Raw genomic sequence first — 26,412 nt, forward strand, 5'->3', positions numbered from 1 at the left:
CCTCTCTCTGAAGACCCCCACAGGTGAAAATGGGACCACAAAGTGGGGTGGGCCATTCACAGGGACTCATGAGGATCTTGAGGTAGGAAGAAGGGAGATGTGGAAGAACGCAGGGAATTCTGAAAGCATCCCAAAGATGCCTCTCCCACCCCAGAAGCCCCCAGGACTGTCTTGCATGGGTTGTAAAGCCCCAGGCTTTGGAGCAGGGAGACTGTGCCTCTTGCAGAAGGCCCTTACACGTGAAAACTGGGCCACAGGCTGGCATGAACGGGCTGCAAGGACTAAGGGGGACAATGAGGCAGGCATAGGAAAGAAGTGGCGAGATCGCAGGGAATGCTGGGAGCCTCCCAAAAAGGCCGCTCCCATCCCAGAAGCCCCGAGGACCATCCATGGCAGACTGTAAAGTTCTAGGCTTTGGAGAATGGTGCCTGTGTCTCTCGAGGAAGGACCCCAAAAGTGAAAACGGAGTCACAGTTTGGCGTGTGAAAGCTGCGTGGACTCAGGAACGTTGAGGCAGGCAGAGGGGAGAAGCAGTGAGACCGCAGGGAATGCTGGGGGCCTCCAATAAAACCACCCCCATCCCAGAAGCTACCAGTGCTGTCCCGGGTGGGTTGTAAAGCCCCAGGCATTGAAGCAGGTTGCCTGTGTCTTTCGCAAAAGGCCCCCACAAGCGAACACGTGGATGCTGGGTGGCATGTGTGGGCCGCAGAAACTCAGCAGGACGTTGCGGCTTGCAGTGCAAAGATGCTGCAAGACTACCCAGTATGCTGGGAGCTTCCCATGGAGGTCCCTCCCACCCCATGAGCACCCAGGGCTATCCTTGGCGAGCCGTAAAGCCCCAGACTTTGGAGCAAGGTGGCCGTATCTCTCATAGAAGGCCTCCACAAGTGAATACATGGCAGCAAGGTGGGGTGGGTGGGCCACAGGGACACAGGGGGAAGTTGAGGCAGTCACAGGGAAGAAGTGGCGAGATGGCAGGAAAGGCTGGGAGCCTCCTATGGACGCCTTACCCATCCCAGAATCTCCCAGGGCTGTTCCAAGTGGACTGCAAAGCCCCAGGTTATGGAGCAGGGTGCCTGTGTCTCTAGCAGAAGATCCCCACAAGCCAAAATGAAGTTGCAGGGTGGTCTGGGCGGGCCCCAGTGACTCATTGGACGATGAGGCAGACAGATGGGAGAAGTGTCGAGACTGCAGGGAATGCTGGGAGTCTCCCAAGGAGGCATTTCTCATCCCAAAAGCCCCCAGGGCTGTCCTGGGGAGGGGGTTGTAGCAGGTTGCCTGTGCCTCTGTCGGAAGGACCCCACAAGTGAAAATGGGACCTCAGGGTGGTGTGGGTGGTCGCCAGAAACTCTGGGTGACATTGAGGTAGGCAGAGGGTATAAGCGTCAAGACCGCTGGGAATTCTGGGAGCCTCTTAAGGAAGCCTCTCCATCCCAGAAGCCTTCAGTGCTATGCCGGGCGGGTTAAAATGCCCCCGGCTTTGCAGTACGGTGCCTGTGTTTCTTGCGGAATGCCCCCATAAGCAAAAACAACATTGCAGGGTGGCTTGGGCGGACCACAGGGACTCATGGGGACGTTGAGGCAGTCAGCTGGGAGAAGCCGCGAGACCACATGGAATGCTAGGATTCTCCCATAGAGGCCTCTCCCATCTCAGAAGATCCCAGGGTGTCTCGGGTGAGCTTAAAGCCCCAGGATTTGGAGCACAATGGCTGTGTCTCTCACCAAAGGTACCCACTAGCAAAAACGGGGCTGCGGGGTAGTGTGGCTGGGTGGCAGGGACTCAGGGAGATTGAGACAGGCAGAGTGGAGAAGAGGCCAGACCACAGATAATTCTGGGAGCCTCCCAAGAAGGTTTCTCCCACCCCAGAAGTCAAAGGGCTATCTGTAGCAGGCTGTAAAGTCCCAGGTTTTGGAGCAGGATGTCTGTGTCTCTCGGGGAAGGCACCAACAAGCAGAAATGGGGCAGCACATTGGCGTGGGCAGGCAGCAGATGTTGAGGTTGAAGGGGACACAGGGTTGAAGAGGGGAGAATGCAGGGAATGCTGGGGGCCTCCCAAGGAGGCCTCTCACATTTCAGAAGCCATCAGGCTGTCTTGTGCAGGCTGTACAGCCCCAGGCTTTGGAGCAAGAGGATTGTGTCTCTCGCGAAAGGCACCCACAAGTGAAAACGGTGATGCACGGTGGTGTAGACGGGCCACTGGGACTCAGGGGGAAGTTGAAGCAGACAGCAGGTAGAAGCGGCGAGAGCACAGAAAATATTGGGAGCCTTTTAAGGAGGCCTCTCCCACCCCAGAATCCCCAGGGCTGTCCGGGGAGGGTTGTAAATACCCATGCTTTTTTGCAGCAGGGTGTCTGTGTCTCTCTAGGAAGCCCACCACAAGCAAAAATGAGGCCGCAGGGTGGCGTGGGTGAGCAGCAGGAACAAAGAAGGACATTGAGGCAATCAGAGGGGAGAAGCGGCAAGACAGCAGGGAATGCTGGGAGCCTCCCAAGTAGGCCTCTCCCATACCAGAAGACACCAGTGCTCTACCAGGCAGGTTCTTCAGCCCCAGGCTTTGGAGCAGCGTGCCTGTGTCTCTCGTGGAAGGCCCCCACAAGTGAATACAGAAACACAGGCTGGCGCGGGAGGGCCGCAAGGACTCATGGGGGTGTTGAGGCAGGCCGAGGGTAGGAGTGGTGATACCTCAGAGAATGCTGGGAATCTCCCATGGACGACTCTCCCATCCCAGAAGACTCCAAATCTGTCCCGGCCTTGCTATAAAGCACCAGGCTTTGGAGCACTGAGACTGTGTCTCTCGCAAAAGGCTTCCACAAGCAAAAACGGGGCCGCATTGTGGTCTGGGAGAGCCGCAGGGACTCAGGGGGACTTTTAAGCAGGCAGAGGGGAGAAGCGGAGAGACAGAGCAGAATGCTGGGAGCTTCCCAAGGAGATTGTTCCTATCCCAGAGGTCCCCAGGGCTGATATGGGTGGGTTGTAAAGCCCTAGGGTTTGAAGTAGGGTGACTGTGTCTCTCAAGAAAGGCCCCTATAAGCAAAATCACGGCAAGAGTCGGGAGTGGGCGGGCGGCGGGGACTCAGGCGGTTGTTGAGGCTGGCAGATGGGAGTAGAGGCAAGACCTCAGGGAATGCTGGAAGTAGTCCAAGGATGCCTCTTTCATTCCGGAAGAGTCCAGGGCTGTCCCAAGCGGGGTGTAAAGCCCCAGGCTTTGGAGCAGGGTACCTGTGTGTCTCACGGAAGGCCCCCATAAGCCAAAATGGAGGCGCAGTGTGGCGTGGACGGTCCACAGAGACTCACGGAGATGTTGACGCAGGCATAGGGGAGAAGCAGCAAGACTGCAGACAATGCTGAAAGCCTCCCAAGAATGCCTCTTCCATCACAGAAGCCCACAGGGCTGCCCTGGGCGGGCTGTGAAGCCCCAGAATTTGGAACAGAGTGCCTGTGATTGTCGTGGAAGGCCTCCACAAGCAAAAACTGAACTGCAGTGTTTACTGGGCGGGCTGCAGGAACTCAAGGGGATGTTGAGGCAGGCAGAGGGGAGAAGTGGAGACACTGCAGGGAATACTGGGAACCTTCCAAGGAGGCCTCTCCCATCCCAGAAGCCCCCAGGTCTCTCCCAGGTGGGCGGTAAAGCCCCAGTTGTTGGAGTAGGCTGCCTGCCTCTCTCGCGGAAGGCCTTCACAAGCGAAAACGGGGCTGCAGGGAGGCGTTGGCGGGCCGCAGGGTGTCTGGGTGACATTAAGGCAGGCAGAGAAAAGGAGCAGCGAGGCCACAGGGAAGGCTGGGAGCCTCTATAAAAGGTCTTTCCCAACCCACAAGCTTCCAGGCAGTCCCACGCATGCTATGAAGCCCCAGGCTTTGGAGGAGAAGGCCTGTGTTTCTTGCGGATGGCCCCACAAGCAAAAATGGATTGGGTAGGTGGTGTGGGTGAGCCACAGGAACTCAGGGGGATGTTTAGGCAGGCAAAGGGGAGAAGCAGTGAGATCGCAGGGAATGCTGGTTGCCTTCCCAGGAGGCCTCTTCCAACCAAGAAGCCCTCAGGGCTGTCCCAAGTGGGCTGTAAAGTCCCAGGCTTTGGAGCTGGGTGCCTGTGTCTCTCGCAGAAGACCCCCACAAGCAAAAACGGGATGGCAGGGTGGCGTGGGCAGGCCACAGGAACACTGGAAGACATTGAGGCAGGCAGAGGGGAGAAGCGAGAAGCAGCAAGACTGCAGGGAATGCTGGGCGCCTCCCCAAAAGACTTCTCCCATCCCAGAAGACTTCAGGACTGTCTCTGGCAGGCTATAAAGCCCGAGGCTTTGGAGCAGGGTGCCGATGTCTCTTGTGGAAGGCCCCCAAAAGTGAAACCAAGGTCGCAGGGTGGCGTGGGCAGGTCCCAGAAGTTCAGGGAGACATTGAGGCAGGCAGAGAAGAGAAGCGGCACGACGGGAAGAAATGGTGGGAACATACCAATGATGTCCCTCTTACCCCAGAAGACCCCAGGGCTATACTGGACCGGCTGTAATGCCCCACACATTGGAGCAGAGTGCCCCCAGAAGCAAAAACAGGGCGGCAGCCTGGAGTGTGAGGGGCTTGGGGACTCAGGGGGACATTGGGACAGGCAAATAGAAGCGACGAAACAGCAGGGAATGCTGGAAGACTCTTTAAGAGGCGGCTTCCTTCCCAGAAGCGCCCAGGGCTGTTCCGGGCGGGCTATAAAGCCCCAGGTTTCTGAGCAGTTTACCTGTGTGTCTCCTGGAAGACCACCACAGACAAGAACGGAACTGCATGGTGGCGTGGGCTGGTGGCAGAGACTTGGGGGGACGTTGAGGCAGGCAGAGGGGAGAAGTAGCGAGATTGCAGGGAGTGCTGGCAGTCCACCAAGAAGCCCACTCCCATACCAGAATCTCTCAGGGCTGTCAGGAGTGGGCTGTAAAGCCATAGGCTTTGGAGCAGGGTGCTTGTGTCACTCGCAGAGGGCCCCAACACGTGAAAACAGGGCGGCAAGGGTGGCGCGGACGGGCCTCATGGACTCAGGGTTACGTTGAGGGAAGCAGAAGGGAGAAGCGGTGAGAATGCAGGAAATGCTTGGAGCCTCCCAATAATGCCTCTTCCATCTCAGAAGCCCCCAGGGCTATCTGGGGCGAGTTGTAAAGCCACAGGCTTTGGAGAATGATGCCTTTGTCTCTACCAGAAAACTCCCACAGGCAAAAATGGTGCTGCAGGTTGGCGTGAAAGGGGTGCAGGGACTTATGGGAACGTTCAGGCAGGCAGATTGAACAAGCAGCAAGACTGCAGGGAATGCTAGGAACCTCCCAAGGAAGCCTCTCCCGTTCCACAAGCCCTCAGGGCTGCCCCAGGAGGCCTGTAAAGCCTCAGACTTTGGAGCAGTGTGCCTGTGTCTCTTGTGGAAGGCCCCCACTAGCGAAAACGGGGCTGCAAGGTGGCGTGGGCAGGCCGCAGGGACTCAGAGGGTCATTGAGGCAGGCAGCGGGGAGAAGCGGCTAGACTGCAGGGAATGCTGCATGTCTCCCAAAAAGGCCTTCCTTGTCTCAAAAACCCCGTGGCTGTCACAGACGGCCTGAAAAGTCCTTGGAGAAGGGTGACTGTTTCTATCGTGCAAGGCCCCCACAAGGGTAATTGAAGCAACAGAATGGCGTGGGGTGGCGGCAAGGACTCAGTGGGATGTTGAGGCAGGGCAAGGGAAGAATTGGCAACACGCACCTGCAGGGAATACTGGGAGCCTTGTAAGGAGGCCTTTCCCATCCCAGAAGCCACCAAGGTTGTACCGGGAGGACTCTAAAGTCCTGGGCTTCAGGGAAGGGCTCCTGTGTCTCTCGTGGAAGGCCCCCACGAAGGAAAATGGGGCCGCAGGTTGTCATGGGTGGATCTCAGGGACTCAGGGGGACATTGAGGCAGGCAGAGGGGAGACACGGCAAGACCGCAGAAAATCGGAGCCTCCCAAGGAGGCCTTTCCCATCCCAGAAGCCCCCAGGTCTGTCCCGGGCAGGTTCTAAAGCCACAGGGTTTAGAGCAGGGTGACCCTGTCTCTCGTGGAAGGCCCCAACAAGAGAAAACGGGCAGCAGGGTGACATGGGCGGGCCACAGCCACTCAAGACGTTGGGCAGGCAGAATGGAGAAGTGGCGAGACTTCAGGGAATGCTGGGAGAATCTCAAGAAGGCCTCTCCCATCCCAGAAGCCAACGGGGCTGTCCTGGGCAGGCTGTAAAGCCCCAGGCTTTGGAGAAGGTTGCCTGTGTCTCTCGTGGTGTGCCCCCACAAGCGAAAATGGAGCCACAGGGTAATAGGGGTAGGGGTGCAACGATTCAGGTGGACGCTAAGACAGGCAGAGTGGAGAAGTGGCGAGACCACAGTAAATGTTTGGAGCCTTCCAAGAAGGCGTCTCCCATTCCAGATGCCCCCAGGACCATCCCAGGAGGGCTGTAAAGCCCCAGGGTTTGGAACATGGTGCCTGTGTCTGTCACAGATGGACCCCCAAGCGAAAACAAGGTGGCAGAGTGTTGTGGGCAGGTGACAGGGACTAAAAGGGACATTGAGGCAGGCAGAGCAGAGAAGTGACAAAACTGTAGGGAATGCTGGGAGCCTCCCATAAATTGCTCTTCCATCCCAGAAGGCCCCAGAACTGCCTTGGGTGGGAGTAAAGCCCCAGGCTTTGAAGCAGTATGTCTGTGTCTCTGGCTTATGGCCCCCACAAGGGAAAACGGGGCAGCAGGGTGGCATGGGTACACAGCAGGTACTGAGGGGGAGGTTGAGACAGGCACGGGGAGAAATGACGAGACTGCAGTTTATGCTGGGAGCCTCCCAGAGAGGCATCTCCCACCCCAGAAACCTACAGGGCTGTCCTGGGCAAGCTATAAAGCCCCTGGCTTTGGAGCACGTTGCCTCTGTCCCTGCAAGCAGAAAAGGGGCCAAGGAGTGGTCCGGGCAGGTCCCAGGGATTCAGGTGAATGTGGAGGCAGACTGAGGGAAGAAGAGTCGAGACAGCAGGAAATGGTGGGAGCCTCCCAAGGAGGCCTCTTCCATCCTAGAAGCCCCCAGTGCTATCCCAAGCAAGTTGTAAAGCCCCAGGCTTTGGAGCAGCGTGGCTGTGTCTCTCGCACAAGGCCATGAAAAGTGAAAACGAAGCCACAGAGTGGCGTGGGTGGGTCGCAAAGGCTTAAGAAGATGTAGAAACTAGCAGAGGGGGAAGCAGTGAAACCGCAGGAAACACTGAAACCCTCCTAATGAGGTCTCTCCCATCCCAGAACCTTCTAGGGCTGTCCCAGGCAAGCTGGAAAGCCCCAGGATTCGGAGTAGGGTGCCTGTGTCTCTCACGGAAGGCCCCCACAAGCAAAAACGGAGCCGCATGGTGACGTGAGCAGATGGCAGGCACTCAGGGGCACATTGAGGCAGGCAGAGGGGAGAAGTGGCAAGACCGCAGAGAATGCTGGGAGCCTCCTAAGGAGCCCTCTGGCATAGGAGAAGCCCCTAGGTGTGTCCCTGGGTGCTGTCAAGCCACAGGCTTTTTAATAGGGTGTCTGTGTCTCTAGCAGAAGGCTCCCACAGGTGAAAAAGGGGCCGCAGGGTGGTGTGGTCAGCAGGGACTCAGGGAGCTGTTCTGGACAGGCTGTAAAGCCTGAGGGTTTGGAACAGAGTGCCTGTGTCTGCTGCAGAAGGCCACCACAAGAGAAAAGGAAGCAGCAGGGTGGTGCAGGAGGGCCGCAGGCACTCATGGGGATGATGGGGCAGGAAGAGGCGAGAAGTGGTGAGAGCATAGTTAATGCTGGGAGCATCCCAAAGAGGTCTTTCCCATCCCAGAAACTTTTAAGCCTGTCCCGGGCGGGCTGTAAAGCCCCAGGCTTTGGAGCAGGGTGCCTGTGTCTCTCACGGAAGGTCCCCACAAGCAAAAATGGGGCTGCAGAGTGGCCAGGATGGGCCGCAGGTACTCAGGAGGATGTTGACACAGGCAGAGAGGAAAAGCGGCGAGACTGCATGGAATGCTGGGAGCCTCCCACAAAGGCTTCTCCAATTTCAGAAGCCCTCACTGCTGTCCAGGGCATTCTGCAAAGCACCAGTCTGGTTCAGAGTGCCTGTGTCTCTCGTGGAAGGCCCTCCATAAGAGAAAACGAAGCAGCAGGGTGGCATGAGCAGGTCAAAGGGACTCGGGGCGACGCTGAAGCAGAGAGAAGTGGCTAGTCCGCAGAGAATGCTGGGAGCCTTCAAAAGAGGCCTCCCCCATCCCTAAATCTCCCATTGCTATCCAAGACAGCCTGTAAAGCCCCAGGCTTTGAAGCACGGTGCCTGTGTCTCTCGCGGAAGGCACCCACAAGCGAAAACGGAGCCGCAGAGTGGCATAGGTGGGCCTCAAAGACTCGGGGGACATTGAGGCAGGAAAAGGAGAGAAGTCTCAAGACCGCAGGGAATGCTTGGAGCCTCCCAAAAAGGACTCTGTTTTCCCAGAAATTCCCAGGGCTATCCCAGGCAAGATGTAAAGCCCCAGGCTTTGGAGCAGGGTACCATTTTCTCTCTTGGAAGGCCCCCACATGCAAAAATATGGCCACAGATTGGTGTGAGGGGGTGCCAGGGATGCAGGGCGATATTGAGACAGGCAGAGGGGAGAATTAACCAGACCGCTGGGAATGCTAGGAGCCTCCCAAAAAGGCCTCTCCCATTCCAGAAGCCCCCAGGTCTGTCCCGGGAGGGCAGTAAAGCACCAGACTTTGGATCAGAGTGACTGTGTCTCTCGTGGAAAGCCCCCAGAAGCAAAAATGGGGTCAGAGGGTCATCTGGGTTGACTGCTGGGACTCGGGGGGACGTTAAGGCAGGCAGAAGTGAAAAGAGGCAAGGCCGCAGGGAATGCTGGGTGCCTCCCAAGGAGGCCTCTCCCATCCCAGAAGCCTCCAGGGCTCACCCAGGCAGTTTAAAAACCCAGACTTTGGAGCATCATGCCTGTGTTTCTCCTGAAAGGCCCCTAGAAGCAAAAATGGGACCTCAGGTTGGCGTGGCAGGCGGCAGGGGCTCAGGGATGTGTTGATGCAGGCAGAGGGGAGAAGTGACTGGAATGAAGAGAATGCTGTGAGCCTCCAAAGAGGCCTCTCCCATCCCAGAAGCCCCCAGGAGTGTTCTGGGCGGGCTCTAAAGCTCCAGGCTTTAAAGCAAGGTACTGTGTCTCTCGCAAAAGTTTCCCAGATGAGAAAATAAGGACGTGGGTTAGCGTGGGCGGGCTGCAGGGACTCAGGGATATGTTAAGGCAGGCAGAGTGGAGAAGTGTCGAGACCGCAGGGAGTGCTGCAAACCTCCCAAGGTAGACTCTCTCATCCCAGAAGCCCCCAGGGGTGTCTCAAGGGGGCTATAAAGCCACAGCCTTTAGAGCAGGGTGCGTCTGTCTCTCATGGAAGGCCCCTGCAAGTGACAATGGGCAGCAGTGTGGCGTGGGCGGGCAGCAGGGACTCATGGGGACATTGAGACAGGCAGAGGGTTGAAGAGAATGCTGGGAGCCTCCCAGAAAGGTCTCTTTCAGACCGGAAGCTCCCAGGGCTGTTTCAGGAAAGCTGTTCACCCCCAGGCTTTGGAACAGGGTGCCCCTGTCTCTCACGGAAGGTCCCCACAAGTAAAAATGGGGCCATACGGTGGCTTTGGCAGAACTCAGGGACTCAGAAAGAAGTTGAGGCAGGCAGAGGGGAGAAGTGGTGAGATCGAAGGGAATGCTAAGATTATCCGAAGAAAGACTTTCCCATCCCAGAATCCCCCAGCAATGTCCCAGGCAAGATGTAAAGTTCCAGGTTTTGGATCAAGGTGCCTGTGTCTCTCATGGAAGGCCAACACAAGCAAAAACGAAGCCGTAGGGTGTGTGGGAAAGCTGCAGGCATTCAGGGGGATGTTGAGGTAGGCAGAGGGGAGAAGTGGCAATACTGTAGGAAATTCTGGGAGTCTCCCAAAGATGCTTGTCCATCCCAGAATCCCCCAGGCTTGTCCAGAGCGGGCTGTAAAGCCCCAGGCTTTGGAGCAGGGTGCCTGTGTCTCATGCAGAAGGCCTCGACAAGCAAACAAAAGGTCGTAGGGTGGCGTTGGCAGGCAACAGGTACTCAGGAAGACCTTGAGGCAGGCAGAGGAGGGAAGTGGTGAGACTGCAGGGAATGCTGGGGCCTCCTAAAGGAGGCCTCTCCCATCCCAGAAACCGCCAGGGCTGTCCAGGGTGGGCTGCCTAGCCACAGACTTTGGAGCAGGATGCCTGTGTCTCCCGCAGAAGACTCCCACATGCAAAAATGGGGACACAGAATGGCATGGGCAGGCGTCAGGGATTCAGAGGAAGTTGACGCAGGCAGAGAGGAGAAGCGGCAAGATCGAATGGAATGCTAAGAGCATCCTGAGAAAGCCTCTCCAATCCCAGAAGCCTCCAGGACTATCCCAAGAGGGCTGTAAAACCACAGTCTTTGGAGCAGGGTGTCTGTGTCTCTCCAATAAGGCCTCCTTCAGGGAGAAAATGTGGCCGCAGGGTGATGTGGGCACCCTGCAGGGACTCAGTGGGACACTGAGGCAGGCGTAGAGGAAGAGCAGCGAGACCAAAGAGAATGCTGGGAGCCTCCCAAGGAGGCTTATTCCAAACCAGAAGCTCCCAAGGCTATCCCGGGTGGGATGAAAATCCTCCGACTTTGGAGCAGGGTCCCTGTGCCTTTTGTGGAAGGAACCACAAGCAAAAACGGGGCCACAGGGTGGCATGGGCAGGCAGCAGAAACACAGAAGGACATTGAGGCAGGTATATGGGAGAAGTGGTGAGACCGCATGGAATGCTGGGAGTCTCCCTCACCAGCCTCTCTCATCCCAGAAGTCCCCACCGCTGTCACTGACGGGCTGTGAAGCCCCCGACTTTGGAGTAAGGTGCCTCTGTCTCTTGTGGAAGGGCCCCACTCGGGAAAATGGGGCAGCTGGGTGGCGTGTGCCGGCCGCAGGTACTCAGTGAGACATTTTGGCAGGCAGAGGGGAGAAACAGCGAGACTGTAGGGAATGCTGAAAGCATCCCAAAGAGGCCTCTCACATCCCAGAAGCCCCCAGATCTGTCCAGGGCAGAAGTAAAGCCCCAGGCTTTGGAGCAGGGTGTCTGTGTCTCTAGCACAAGGCCCCCGCAAGCAAAAACGTGGCCGCAGCATGGTGTGGGCGGGCCAAAGTGACTCAGAAGGACGCTGAGACAGACAGAGTGAAAAAGTAGCTAGATGGCTGGAAATTCTGGGAGCCTCCCAAGGTGGCCTCTCCCTTCCCAGAAGTTCCCAGGGTGTCCCAGGTGGGCTGTAATGCCCCAAACTTCGAAGCAGGGTGACTGTGTCTCTAGCAGAAGGCCCCCACTCGCAAAAATGGAGTCAGAAGATGTCGTGGGCTCGCCGCAGGTACTTAGGGGGATGTTGAGGCAGGCAGAGAAGAAAAGCGGTGAGACCACAAAGAATGCTGGGAGCCTCCCAAGGAGGCCTTTTTCATCCCAGAAGCCCCCAGGGCTGTCCTGGGCAGGCTGTAAAGCCACAGGATTTGGAGCAGGGTGCCTGTGATTCTCACGGAAGGCCCCCACATACGAAAACAGGGCCACAAGTTGGCATGGTGTGCCACAGCTACTGAAGGGCATGTTGAGGGAGGCAGAGGCGAGAAGTAGCGAGACCGTAGGGAATACTGGGAGCCTGCCAAGGATGCCTGTCTTGTCCCAGAAGCCCCCAGGGGTGTTTTGGTCCGGCTCTAAAGCTCCAGGCTTTAAAGCAGAGTGATGTGTCTCTCGCAGAAGTTACCCACAAGAAAAAACGGTGCCGGAGGGTTGCATGGGCAGGGCGCAGGGACTCAGAGGGACGTTGAGGCAGTCAGAGTGGAGAAGCGGTGAGACCTCAGGGCATACTCCAAGCCCCCCAAGGATGACGCTCTCATCCCGGAAGCCCCCCACAGCTGTCCCAAGAGGACTGTAAAGCTCCATGCTTTTGAGCAGGGTGGCTTTGACTCTCGCAGAACGCCCCCACAAGAGAAAACGTGGCTGCAGGATGGCGTGGTCGGGCTGCAGAAACTCAGGAATACGTTCAGGCAGGCAGACGCGAGAAGCGGCGAGACCGCAGGGAATGCTGGGAGCCTCTCCCATCCCAGAAGCCCACAAGTGTGTCCCCGGTGGGCTTTAAATCCCCAGGCTTTAAAGCAGAGTGCCTGTGTCTCTCGCAGAAAGCCTCCATTCAGGGGGCATCCCTGGAGATTCTGGGGGACTCTCCAAGAGACACACAGGCACCCTGGTCCAGGGCCCGGGGCTATAGTGCCCATGCAGGGAGGGCCCTGTGGATTTCTGGGAAGGAACAGGCCTCCCTGGGAAAACTCAGCACCTGCTCAGGCCTGACCACTTCTCCTCTCTGCCTGCCTCGAAGTCCCTCAGAGTTTCTATCCGCCAACACAGGCCTGCCGGAGGGCCCGCCACCACCCGAGGGGGCCCTCTGTGAGAAACACAGGAACCCTGGGCCGGAGCTCGGGGATCTAGCTCACAAAAGGTGAGATCTTCAGGGGTGTCTGGGAAGGGAGAGGCTTCCCTGGGATAACCCAGCACCTGTTCAGGCCTTGCCGCTTCACCCCTCTGACTGCCTCAAAGTCCCCATGAGTTTCTGCCAGCTGGCACATGCCTGCCTGCTGCCCCACCAATGTCTGTGGGGGCCCTCCGCAAGAGACCATTGCCTGGGGTCAGATCCCAGGGCTCTAGCCCAAACCTGCGGATGCCCTGGGGGCTTCTTGGATGGGAGAGGCCTCCCTGGGTTGACCCAGCATCTGCTCAGGCCACGTCGCTTCTCCCCTGTGCCTGCTTCAAGGCCCCCTGAGTTTCTGCTTGCCTGCACACGCTCGCTTGCGGTCCTGCCACCGCATGTGGGGTCCTTAGTGACAGACAAAGACACCCTGGGATGGAGCCTGGGGCTGTAACCCCGATCTGGAGGGAGCCCTGGGGGCTTCTGGGAAGGGAGAGGCCTCCACGGGTTGACACTACATCCACTAAGGCCTAATTGCTTATCCCCTCTGCATACCTCAACGTGCCACTGAGTTTCTGCTCACCCTTACCAACCTGCCTATGGCCCACCCACTGCCCGTGGAGGCTCTCTGCAAAAGAAAGACACCCTGGGCCAGAGTCTGGGACTCTAACCGCCATCCGGGGCAGGCGGGGGCGAAGCTAGTGTCTTCTTGGAAGGGAGAGGCCTCATTGGGAGAACCCAGCACCTGCTCAAGTCTCACTGATTCTCCACTCTGCCTGCCCCAAAGTCCCCTGAGTTTCTGTTTGACTACACAGGACCGTTTGCAGCCCCGCCACTGTCGTACGTGGCGTTCCCCCACAAGAGACACAGACTCCGTGGGCCAAAGACTGAGGCTCTGTCCCTCACCTGGGGAAAGCCCTTGGGGCCTAGGGGAAGGGAGAGGCCTCCCTGGGACGACCCAGCACCTGCTCAGGCCTCACCGCTTCTCCCCTCTGCCGGCCTCAATGTCCCCCCGAGTTTCTGCCCACCCACACAGGCCCGCATGAAGCTCCGCTGCCATCTGTGAGGACCCTCAGCGAGAGACACAGTCACCCTGGCTCAGAGCAAGGGGCCCTAGTCCCCATCTGAAGAGCCAACAGGGAAGTCTGGGAATGGAGAGGCTTCCCTGGGAAAGCCCAACACCAGCTCAGGCCTCGCCACTTCTTCCCTCAGCTTTCCACAATATCCCCCTGAGTTTCTGCCCACCAACAAAGGGGGCCACTCAAGGGGGCCCTCTGTAACAGACACATTCACCCCAGGCTGGAGCCTAGAGCTCTAGCTCACACAAAGGGAGAGCTTCAGGGAAGGGAGGGGACTTCCTGGGAGAACCCAGCACAAGTTCAGGCTTTGCCGCTTTTCCCCTCTGCCTGTCTCGATGTCCCCCTGACTTTCTGCCTGCCTGCACATGCCTGCCTGTGACCCCACCAATGCCTGTGGAGGCCCTCTGTGGGAGATACAGGCACCCAGGTCTGGAGTCAGGGGCTCTAACACCAATGCAGGGAATGCCGCAGGGGCTTCTGGGAAGAAAGAGGCCTCCTTGGGAGAACCCTGCACCAGCGAACGTCTTGCCACTCAACCCCTCTGCTTACCTCAACCGGCCTGCCTGAGGCCCCAGTGCTGCCCGTGGAGGCCTTCCAAGAGAAACACAGGGATCCTGGACCAGAAACCGTGGCTCTAACATCCAACTGAGGTCCACACCAGGAACTTCTATGAAGGGAGAGGCTTCCATGGGATGACCCAAAACCCAATCAGGCCTCGGAGGTTCTGACCACTGCCTGCCTCAACGTCCACCTGAATTTCTGCCTGTTTGCACAAGCCCGCCTGTGGTCCTGCCAAGGCCCATGGGGCCCTCCATGAAAGACACAGGCACACTGGTACGATGCCCGAGGTTTTGGCCCGGACACGGGAGACACCCCCAGGGGCTTCTGGGAAAATAAAGGCCTCCCTGGGAAGACTCAGCAACCGCTCAGGCCTCACTGGTTTTCCCCTCTGCAGGCTTCAATGTCCCTCTTAGCTTCTGACCACCTGCACTGGCTCATTTGTGGCCCTGCCACCATCCATGGGGGCTTCTGTGACAGATACAGGCGCTTTGGGCCAAAGCCCAGGGCGCTAGCTTCCAACCATGGGGTGCCCATGGGGCTTCTAGAAAGTTAGACGCCTTTCTGGAGGATCCAGCACAAGCTCAGGGCTCGCTCCTTCTCCACTCTGCTTAACACTTCTATGAAATGTCCATTTCTGCGAGATGTTCTTTCACAGATTCTACAAAAACAGTGTTACCAATCTGCTAAATCAAAAGAAAAGTTTAACTATTTTAGCTGAATCCACATATCACAAAGAAGTTTCACAGTTTCTAGTTTTTATCGTGGGATATTCGGTTTTTCACTATAGGTTTAGTGGGCTCTGAAATGTCCATTTGCAGATTCTACCAAAAGGGTTTCCAGCCTGCTGAATCAAAAGGAAAGTTTGACTCTGTGAGATGAATCCGCACATCACAAAGTGGTTTCACAGAGAATTTCATTTTTATCGCTAGATATTCAGTTTTTCACTATAGGCCTCAAACAGTGGGCTCCGAAATGTCCATTTGCAGATTGTACAAAAAGAGTGTTTCCAATCTGCTGAATGGAAAGAATGTTCTAACTTTGTGAACTGAATGCACACATCATAAAACAGTTTCATACATAGCTTCTTTCTAGTTTTTATTGCAGGACATTCAGTTTTTCACTGTAGGCGTCAGTGGGCACTGAAATGTTCCTTCATAGATTCTACAAAAAGAGTGTTTCCAACCTTTTGAATCAAAAGAAAGGTTTAACTCTCTGAGCTGAATCCACACATCACAAAGCAGTTGGACAGATAACTTCTTTCTAGTTTATTTTGTGGGATACTCAGATTTTCACTATAGGCCAGAATGGAATCCGAAATGTCCTTTTGGAGATTCTACAAAAAGAGTGTTTTCAAACTGCTGAATCAAAATAAAGGTTTAACTCTGTGAGATGAGTCCACACATCACAACGCAGTTTCACACATAGCTGCTTTCTAGTTTTTATCACAGGATAGTCAGTTTTTCACTATAAGTCTCTGTGGGTTCCAAAATGTTTCTTTGCTAATTCTACAAAAAGAGCACTTCCAACCTGTTGAATCAAAATAAAGGTTTATCTCTGTTAGCTGAATCCACAAAATACAAAGGAGTTTCACAAATAACTTCTTTTAGTTTTTATCACAAGGTATTCATGTTTTCACTATAGGCCTCAGTTGGCTTGAAATATCTATTCGCAGGTTCTACAAAGAGTATTTTTAACCTGCTGAATCAAAATAATGTTTTACCTCTGTGAAGTGAATGCACACATTACAAACCAGTTTCATGCATAGCTTCATACTAGTTTTTATCGTTGAATATTCGGATTTCCACTATAGGCCTAAGTGGGCTCCAAAATGTTTCTTCACAGATTCTACAAAAAGAGTGCTTCCAACTTTCTGAATCAAAAGAAAGGTTTAATTCAGTGATATGAATCCACATATCATAAAGCAGTTTCACAGATAATTTATTTCTAGTTTTAATTGCTGGATATTGGGTTTTCACTATAGGCCTCACTGGGCTTTGAAATGTCCCTTTACAGATTCTACAAAAAGAGTGTATAAAGCTGCTGAATCAATAGATAGGTTTATATCAGTGATCTGAATTCACACATCACAAAGCAGTTTCACAGTTTCTTTTTGGTTTTCATCACGAAATATTCTGTTTTTCACTAGAGGTCTCAGTGGGCTCTGAAATGTCTTCTTGTAGATTTTACAAAAAGAGTGTTTTCAACATGCTGAATCAAAAGAATGGTTTAAATCTGTGAATTGAATCCACACATCACTAAGCAATTTCACAGATAGCTTCTTTCTAGTTTTTATCATGGGATATTTGGTTTTTCACTATAAGCCTCAGTGGGCACTAAAATATCCCATTGCAGATTCTACAGAGTGTTTCCAAATTACTGAATCAAAAGTAAGTTTTAACTCTGTGAACTGAATGCAAATATCACAAAATAGTTTCACAGAAAGCTTTTTTCTAGTTTTTATCACAGGATATTCAGTTTTATTCTATAGGCCTAGTTGGCTCCCAAGTGTTCCTTCGCAGATCCTACAAGAAGAGGGTTTCCACGCAGCTGAATCAAAAGAAAAATTTAACTCTGTGAGCTGAACCCACACTTCAGAACATTTATTGTTTTCATTGTGACATGTTTGGCTTTTCACTATAGGTGTCAGTGGGATCCAAAATGTCCCATCGCACATTCTACAAAAAGAGTGTTTCCAACCTACTGAATAATAAAAAGAAATAACTATGTGAGCTGAATCCACACGTCAGAACGCGGTTTCACATATAGCTTCTTTCTTGTTTTCACTGTGGGATATTCAGTTTTTCACTATAGGCCTCAGTGAACTATGAAATATCCCTTCGCAGATTCCATGAAGAGCATGTTTCCAATCTTCTAAATCAAAAGAAAGTTAAAAGTCTGTGAGCAAAATGCACACATCACAAGCAGGTTCAAAGATAGTTCCTTTGTAGTTCTTATGGTAGGAGTTTTGGATTTTCACTATAGACCTTGGTGGGCTCTGAAATGTCCCTTGGCAGATTCTACAAAAAGAGCATTTTCAACGTGCTGAATCAAAAGAAAGGTTTAACTCTGTGAGCTAAATCCACACATCACAAAGCAGTTTCACAGATAGCTTCTTTTTAGCATTTATCATGGGATATTCGGTTTTTCAATATAGGCCTTACTGAATCTGAAATGTCCCTTTGTAGATTATACAAAAAAGTGTTTCCAGCCTGTTGAATCAAAAGAAAGGTTTACCTCTGTGAGCTGAATGCACATATCACAAAGCAATTTCACAGATAGATTCTTTATAGTTTTTATCATGAGATATTCTTGTTCCACTTTAGGACTAAGTGGGTGCCGAAATGTTCATTCACAGACTCTACAAAAAGAGTGTTTCCAACATGCTGAATCAAAAGAAACATTTAATTGTGTGAGCTGAATGCACACATCACAAAGCAATTTCATAGATAACTTCTTTCTAGTTTTTTTCAAAAGATATTCTGGTTTTCACTATAGGCCACTGTGAGCTCTGAAGTGTCCCTTTGAGGATTCTACAAAAAGAGTGTTTCCAACTTGCTGAATCAAAAGAAAGGTTTAAATATGTGAGCTGAATCCACACATCACAATATACTTTCACAGATAGCTTCCTTCTAGTTTTTACCTTGGGATATTTGGTTTTTCATTATAAACCACATTGGACTTTGAAATGTCCCTTTGCAGATCCTAAAAGAGTGTTTCCAACCAGCTGAATTAAAAAAAAAAAAAAAAAGTTTAACTCTGTGAGGTAAATACACACATCACAAAACAGTTTCTAAGATAGTTTTCTTCTAGTTTTTATTGTGGGAGTTTTGGTGTTTCACTAGAGGCCTCAGTGGGCTTTGGTATGTCCCATCGCAGATTCTACAAAAAGAGTGTTAGCAATCTGGTGAATCAAAAGAAACATTTAATTCTATGAGTTGAATCCACACATCACACAGTAGTTTCACTTATAGTTTCTTTGTAGTGTGTATCATGGGGTATTCAGTTTTTCCCTATAGGCCTCATTGGACTCCAAATTATCTCTTCGTGGAATATACTAAAATGTGCTTCCAACCTGCTGAATCAAAAGAAACTTTTATGTCTGTGAGCTAAATGCACACATCACATAGTAGTTTCACCTAGATTCTTTCTAGTTTTTATCACGAGATATTTGGTTTTTCACTAGTAGCCTCAGTGGGCTCTGAAATGTCCATTTGTAGATTCTACAAGAAGAGTTTTTCCAACCTACGGAATAAAAAAAGGTTGAGCTCTGTGAGATAAATGCACACATCATGAAACAGTTTCAGAGATACCTTCTCTCTAGTTTTTATGATAGGATACTCTATTTCTCACTATAGGCCTCAGTGGACTTTGAAATGTCACATCACAGATTCTACAAAAGGAGTGTTTCCAAGCTGCTGAATCAAAACAAAGGTTTAACTCTGTGAGCTGAATCCACACATCACAAATCAGTTTCACAGATACCTTCTTTCTAGTTTTTGTCAGAAGATATTCAGCTTTTCAATATATGCCTAAATCAGCTTTGAAATGTCCCTAGGCAGGTACTACAAAAAGAGTGTTTCCAAACTGATGAATCAAAGAAAATGTTTAACTCTGTAAGCTGTATCCATGCATCACAAAGCAGTTTCACAGACAGCTTTTCTTCTAGTTTTTTTCATGGGATATTCAGATTTTAACTATAGTCCTCATTGGATTCTGAAATATTCCTTGACAGATTCTAAAAAAAAAGAAAAGAATGTTTCAGACCTGCTGAATCAAAAGAAAAGTTTAACTCTGTGAGCTGAATTCACAAATCACAAAGAAGTTTTACAGTTAGCTTCTTTCTAGCTTTTATTACACGATATTTGGTTTCTTAATAGAAAAATCAGTGGGATCTTAAATGTCCCTTCGGGGATTATACAAAAAGAGTGTTTACAACCTGCCAAATGAAAAGAAATGTTTAACTCTGTGAGCTAAATGCACATATCACCAGAAAGTTTCACAGTTAGCTTCTTTCTAGTTTTTTTTTTTTTCACAAGATATTATGCTTTTCACTATAGGCCTTTGTGGGCTTTGAAACGTCCCTTCACAGATTCTAGAAAAAGAGAGTTTCTAATCAGTTGAATCACAAGAAACATTAACTTCTCTGAACTGAACGTACGCCTTACAAAACAGATTCACAGGTAGCTTCTTTCTACTTTTTATGCCAGCATATGTGTCTTTACACTGTAGACCTCTGTAAGCTCAGTAATGTCCATTTGCAGATTCTAAAAAAAGAGTGTTTCCAAATTGCTGAATCAAAAGAAAGTTTTAAGCCTGGGAGCTAAATACACACATCAAAAATTAGTTTTGCAAGTAGCTTCTTTCTAGTTTTTTATCATGGAATATTCTGTTTCTCACTATAGGTCTCAGAGGGCTCTATAATTTCCCTTTGTACATTCTACAAACAGTGTGTTTCCAAACTGCTGAATAAAAACAAAGCTTTAAGACTGTAAGCTGAATTCAGAGATCACAAAGCAGTTTCACAAACAGTTCCTTTCTAGTTTTTATTATGGGATATCTGGTTTTATATTAAGGCCTCAGTGGGCGCTGAAATATCCCTTCATATATTCTACAAAAAGAGTGATTCCAATCTGTTTTATCAAAAGAAAAGTTCAAGTTTGTGAGCTGAAAGCACACGTCACATAATAATTTCACAGATAGCTTTTTTCTAGTTTTTGTCACTGGATATTTTGTTTTTCCATATAGGCCCCAGCGGGCTCCGAAATGTCCTTTTCCAGATTCTACAAAAAAAAGTTCCCAACCTACGAAGCCAAAAGAAAGTTTTAACTGTGTGAGCTGAGTACACACATTACACCAAAGTTTCACAGAGAGCTTTTTTCTGGTTTTTATAATGGGATATTCAGTTTTTCACTGTAGGCCTCTGGGGGCTCAGAAATGTCCCTTCGTGGATTCTACAAAAACAGTTTTTTCAACCTGCTGAATCAAAAGAAAGATTTACCTCTGTGAGCTGAATCCACATATCACCAAGCCATTTCACAAATAGCTTCTTTCTAGTTTTTATTGTGGGATATTCCGTTTGTCACTCTAGGCCTCAGTGGACTCCAAAATGTCCTTTCACAGATTGTACAAGAAAGGTGTTTCCAACATGCTAAATCAAAAGAAAGGTTTAACACTGTGGGCTGAATCCACACATCACAATGGAGTTTCACAGATACCTTCTTTCTAGTTTTTATTGCAACATACTTTTTTTGTTCCCTATACACCTTAGTGGGTTCCAAAATGTCCTTTTACAGATTCTACTAAAGAGTGTTCCCAAAATGCTGGATTAAAAGAAAGTTTTAACATTGTAAGCTGAATTAACACATCACAAAGCAGTTTCACAGACAGTTTGTTTCTAGTTTTTATCATGGGATATCCGGTTTTATACTGTGGACTCCGAAATGTCCCTTCACATATTCTACAAGAAGAGTGTTTCCAACCTGTTTAGTTTAAAAAAAAAAAAAAAAAAAAAAAAAAAGGTTTAACTCTCGTAGCTGAATGCACACATCTCAAAGCAGTTTCACAGATATCTTCTTTCCAGTTTTTGTCTTTGGATATATGATTTTTCACTATAGGCCTATGAGGGCTCTGAAATGTCGCTTCACAGATTGTACAAAAAGAGTGTTTCCAATCTGCTGAATAAAAAGAAAGGTTTAACTTTGCGAGCTTAATGCACACATCACAAAGCAGTTTCACAGGTAGCTCTTCTCTAGTCTTTATCATGAGATATTCAGTCTTCCTCCATAGGTCTCAGTGGACTCCAAAATGTTTTTTTGTAGATTCTACAAAAAGAGTGTTTTCAACCTGCTAAATCAAAAGAAAGATTTAACTCTGAGCTGAATGAAAGCAACCTAAAGAAGTTTTACAGATAGCTTCTTTCTACTTTGTGTCATGGGATATTCGGGTTTTCACCATGGGCCAGGGTGGGATCTGGTATGTCCCTTCCCAGATTCTTCAGAAAGAGTGTTTCAAATCTGCTTTATCAAAAGAAAGGTTTAACTCTGTGACCTGAAACCACACAACACAAAGCAGTTTCACAGATATCTTCTCTCTAGTTTTTATTACGGGATATTTGGTTTTTCATTAGAGACTTCAGTGAGCTCTGAAATGTCCCTTCATCGATACTACAAAAAGAGTGTTCCAAACTGCTGAATGAAAAGAAAGGTTAAATGCTGTGAGCTGAATGCACACATCACAAGCAGTTTCACCGATAGCCTTTTTCTATTTTATCACAGGATATTCACTTTTTCACTATAGACCTCAGTGGGATCCAGAATGTCCATTTGCAGATTTTAAAAAAAGAGTATTTCAAACATAGTGAATCAAAAGAAAGGTTTAACTATGTGAGTTTTATTCATACATCACAAAGCTGTTTCAAAGATAGGTCCTTTCTAAGTTTTCTGGTGCTATATCTAATTTTTCACTATAGGCATCAAGGAGCTCTGAATGTCCCTTTGGAGATTCTACAAAAAAGAGTGTTTTCAACTTCTTGAATCTAAAGAAAGGGTTAATTTAACCCTGTAAGCTGAATGCACACCTCACATATGAGTTTCACAGGTAGCTTCTTTCTTATTCTTATCACAAGATATTCTGTTTTTCACTACAGGCCTCAATGGGCTCTGAAATGCTCCTTCACAGGTTCCACAAACGAGTGTTTCCAACCTGCTGAATAAAAAGAAGTGTTTAACTCTGTGAGCTGAATGCACACATCACAAACCACATTCACATATAGCTTCTTTCTAGTTTGTATTGTGGGATATTTGGTTTCTCACTATAGACTGCAATGGGCTGTGAAATGTCCCTTTACAGATTCTACAAAAGGTGTATTTCAAACCTGCTAAATCAAAGAAAAGTTTTTACTTTGCTAACTGAATCCACAAATTACAAAACTGTTTCACAGATAGCTTATTTGTAGTCACTATAGTGGGTTATTCTGTTTGTCACAGTAGTCCTCAGTGGGCTCCAATATGTCCATTCGCAGATTCTAAAAAAAGAGTGTTTCAAACCTGCTGAATCAAAAGAATGATTTAACTCTTGACCTGAATGTTCACATTACAATGCAGTTTCACAGATACCTTCTTTCTAGATTTTATTGCAGGATGTTTGGTTTTTCACTATAGGCCCCAGTGGCCTTTGAAATATCCTTTTTCAGATTCTACAAAAAAAAGTTTTCAACCTGCTAAATGATTTTTAAAAAAGGTCTAACACTGTGAGCTTAATGCATACATCAGAAAACAGTTTCACAGATAGTTTCTTTTTAGTTTTTGCCGTGGTATGTTGAATTTTATACTTATGATTCAGTGAGCTTCAAAACGTCTTTTCGTAGACTCTAGAAAAAAAATTTTCCTAACCTGCTGAGTCAAAAGAAAGGTTAAACTCTGTGAGCTGAATAAAAACATCACAAGAAAGTTTCAGATAGTTTCTTTCTAGTTTTTATCATGGGATATCTGTTTTTCACTACAGGCCACAGTGGGCTATGAAATGTTCCTTCGTAGATTCTACAGTTTGTTTCCAACCCTCTGAATTAAAAGAGTTAACTCCGTGAGCTGAATGCACACATCACGAGGCAGTTTCACAGATAGTTTCTTTCTAGTTTTTATCATGGGATATTCAGTTTTTCACTATAGACCTCAGTGGGCTCTGAAATATTTTTTCTAAGATTGTACAAAGAGTTTCCAACTTGCTGAATCAAAAGAAAGGTTTTACTCTGTGAGATGAATTCACACATCACAAAGCAGTTTCACACATAGCTTCTTTGTAGTTTTTATCGTGGAATATTCAGCTGCATTGGGCTCTGAAATGTCTTTTCTCAGATTCTACAAAAAAAAAGTTTTCCAACACAGGCTTCTGGGAAGGAAGAGACCTCCCTGCGATGATACAGCACCCACTCAGGCCTTGCCACTTCTCCCATTTTTCTGCCTCAATGCTCCCCCTGAGTTTCTTTCATCCCATACAGGCCCACCTGCGGCCCCGCCGCCACCCATAGGTATTCTCTGTGAGAGATACAGGCACTTTTACTCAGAGCCTGAGACTCTATCCCTTTCACGGGGCATGACCTGGGGGATTTGGGGAAGGGAGAGGACTCCCTGGGAGGACCCAGCACTCACTCACGCCTCACTACTTCTTCCGTCTTCCTGCCTCAAGGACCCCTGAGTTTCTGCCCCCTCACACAGGCCTGCATGTGGCCCTTCCACCGCTTTTGGGGGCCCTCTGCAAAGGATACCCTGGGCTGGAGCCTCGGCTCTTGACCTTACCCAAGGGGCATCCCAAGAACTTCTGGAAAGGGAGAGGCCTCCCAGGGAGGACCCAGCACTCTCTCACACCTTGCTGCTTTTCCCCTCTTCCTGCATCAAGAACCCCTGAGTTTCCACCTGCCTGCGTAGGACTGCCTATGGCTCCACCGCTGTCCATGGGAGCACTCCCCCAGAACCACAGGTACCTTGGGCTGGAGTCTGCAGATCTAATCATCACCCAGGTCGTACCCCAGGGGCTTCTGGGAAAAGAGACATCCCTGGGCAGACCCAGCACCTGCTCAGGCCTCGCTTCTTCTCCCTTCTGCATGCATCAACATCCACCTGAGTTTCTGTCCGCCCTCACAGGCCCGCCTGTGGCCCCATCATTTTCCATAGGGACCCTCCTCAAGAGACACAGGCACCATGAATGAAAGCCCTGGGCTTCAGGCCCCACTCAGAGGGTGCCCACGTGACTTATGCAGAGGAAGAGGCCTCCCTGGGATGACCCAGCACCTGCTTAGGCTTTGCTGCTTCTTTTCTCTGCCTGTCTCAACGTCCTGCTAAGTTTCTGCTGGCTCTCACAGGCCTGCCTGTGGCCCTACCACCACCTGTGGTGGCCCTCTGCGAGAGACACAGGCACCCTGGGCTGGAGCCCGTGGTTCCAACAATGACCTGGAGGGCGCCCTGGGGGCTTCTGGGAAGGGAGAGGCCTCCCTGAAAGTACCTAACACCTGCTCAGCCCTCGCCGATTCTCCCCTCTGCCTGACTCACTGTCCCCCAGAGTTTCTGCCCACCCACACTGGCCCACCTGCGACCCCGCCACCAATCGTCGGGACCCTCCATGAGAGAAACAGGCACCCTGGGCTGGAGCCCCTGGCTCTAGTCCCTACCTGGGGGATGCCCAGTGGGCTCCTGTTGATTGAAAGACCTCCGTGGGAAGACCCAGCACCCCCTCAGGCCTGGCTTCTTTATTCCTGTGCCTGCCTCAATGTCCCCCTGAGTTTATGCCTGCCAAAGTGGGCCCAGATGCAGCCCTGTCGCTGAACATTGGGGCCCTCTGTGAAAGACACAGGCACCCTAGGCTGGAGCCCGTGGATCTAGATTGGACCCAGGGGTCCTCCCAGGGAGACTTCTCCCTTTGCAGAAGCCCATGGGGCGCCCCCAAATGGGGGCTAGAGCCCAGGGTGCTGTGTCTCTGGGAGGGCCCCCACAGCAGCAGTGGGGTCACAGGCGGGTCTGTGTGGGTTGGCAGAAACCCAGGGGAGCATTGAAGCAGGCAGAGGAGACAAGCGGTGAGGCCTGAGCAGGTGCTGAGTCATACCAGACAGGAATCTGGAGAGACACATTCACCCTGAGTCAGAGTTTGTGGCTTTGGCCTTGACCTGGGGGATGCCCCAGGGGCTTCTGGTAAAAGAGATGCTTCCCTGGGGGACCGAGCACCTGCTAAGGCCTTGCCGATTCTTCCATCTCCTTGCCTCAACATTTCCCTGAGTTTCTGCTCACCCGCAGAAGCCCTCCTGTAGCCCCGCTGCTGCCCACAGGTACCCTCTGAGAGAGATACAGGCACCCTGTCCGGAGCACAGGGCTCTATCACCCACACAAATAATGCCCCAGGGGCTTCTGGGAACGAAGAAGCTTCCTTGGGATAACCCAGCACCAGCTCAGACCTCACCACTTCTCTGCCCTGCCTACCTCAACGTCCACCTGAGGTTCAGTTTACCCACACAGGTCTGCCTGCAACCCCGCCACTGGGTCGGAGAGAGACACAGGCACCCTGGGTCGGAGGTTGGGGCTCTAGCTCCCATCAGGGGTGTCCTGTGGGCTTCCAAGAAAAGACAAGCATTTCTGAAATGACTCAGCACCCACTCAGGTCTCGCTGTTTCTCCCATCTGCCTGCTTCAATGTCCCCCTGAGTTTCTGACTGCCTACACAGGCCCCCTGGTGTTCACACTGCTTCCCATGAGGGCCCTCTGGAAAAGACACAAACACCCTGGACTGGAGTCTGGGGCTCTATCCCCTGCCCCGGGGACCTCCCCAGGACTTCTGAGGAAAGATAGGTCTCCCTGGGAAGACACAGCACCCACTCAGGTTCTCACCACTTCTCACCTCTACCTTCCTCAACCTCCCCCTAAGATTTTGCCCACCTGCACTTGCCCAGCTGCCACCCTTAGGGGTCCTCAGCAAGAGACACAGGCACCCTTGTCTGGAGTCTAGGACTCTAGCCCCCATCCAGGGGGAGCCCTGTGGGCCTCTGGAAAGGGAAAGTCATCCCTTGGAAGACCCAGCACCCACTCTGGCCTCGCTGCTTCTCCCCTGTGCCTGTGTCAACATCCCCCTGAGTTTCTGCCCATCTGCACAGGCCCACACAGGCCCTGCCACTGCTCGTGGGGGTATCTCTGCCAAAGACACAGGAACACTTAGCCAGAGTCCAAGGCACTAGCTCTCACCCGAAGGGAGCTCTGGGGTCTCTGATATGACCCAGCACTTCCTCAAGCCTTCGTCAGGCCTCACCACTTCTACCCTCTGTGTGCCTCAACGTTCCCCTGAGTTTCTGCTTACCCACACAGTGCTGCTTGCATCCCTGCCACTGCCCTTAGGGGCCTTCAGCAAGAGAAACAGGTGCCCTGGCCTGAAGCCTGAGGCTTTAGCCCTGAACCGGGGGGTGACCCAGGGCTTCTGTGAAGGGAGAGGCCTACCTGGGATGGCCCAACACTCACTCAGGCCTCGCTGCTTCTCCCCTCTGCCTGTCTCAAACTCCCTCTGAGTTTCTGCCCACCTGCACAGTCCCACCTGTGGCCCTGTCACCACCTGTGGGGGTCCTCTTCCAGAGACACAGACACCCTGGGGCAGAGCCTGTGGCTCTAGCCCCAATATGGGGTGCACCCGGGGGTCCCTTGGGAAGGGAGAGGCCTCACTGGGACAACACAGCACCCACTCAGGCCTTGCCACTTCTCCTCTCTGCCTGCCTCAATGTCCCCTTGAGTTTCTGCTTCCCTGCACAGGCTCACCTGTGGCCTCACCACTGCCTGTGAATGCCCTCTATGAGAGACATAGGC

Source organism: Rhinopithecus roxellana, chromosome 9 (assembly GCF_007565055.1).
Source record: "Rhinopithecus roxellana isolate Shanxi Qingling chromosome 9, ASM756505v1, whole genome shotgun sequence".
NCBI lineage: Eukaryota > Metazoa > Chordata > Mammalia > Primates > Cercopithecidae > Rhinopithecus > Rhinopithecus roxellana.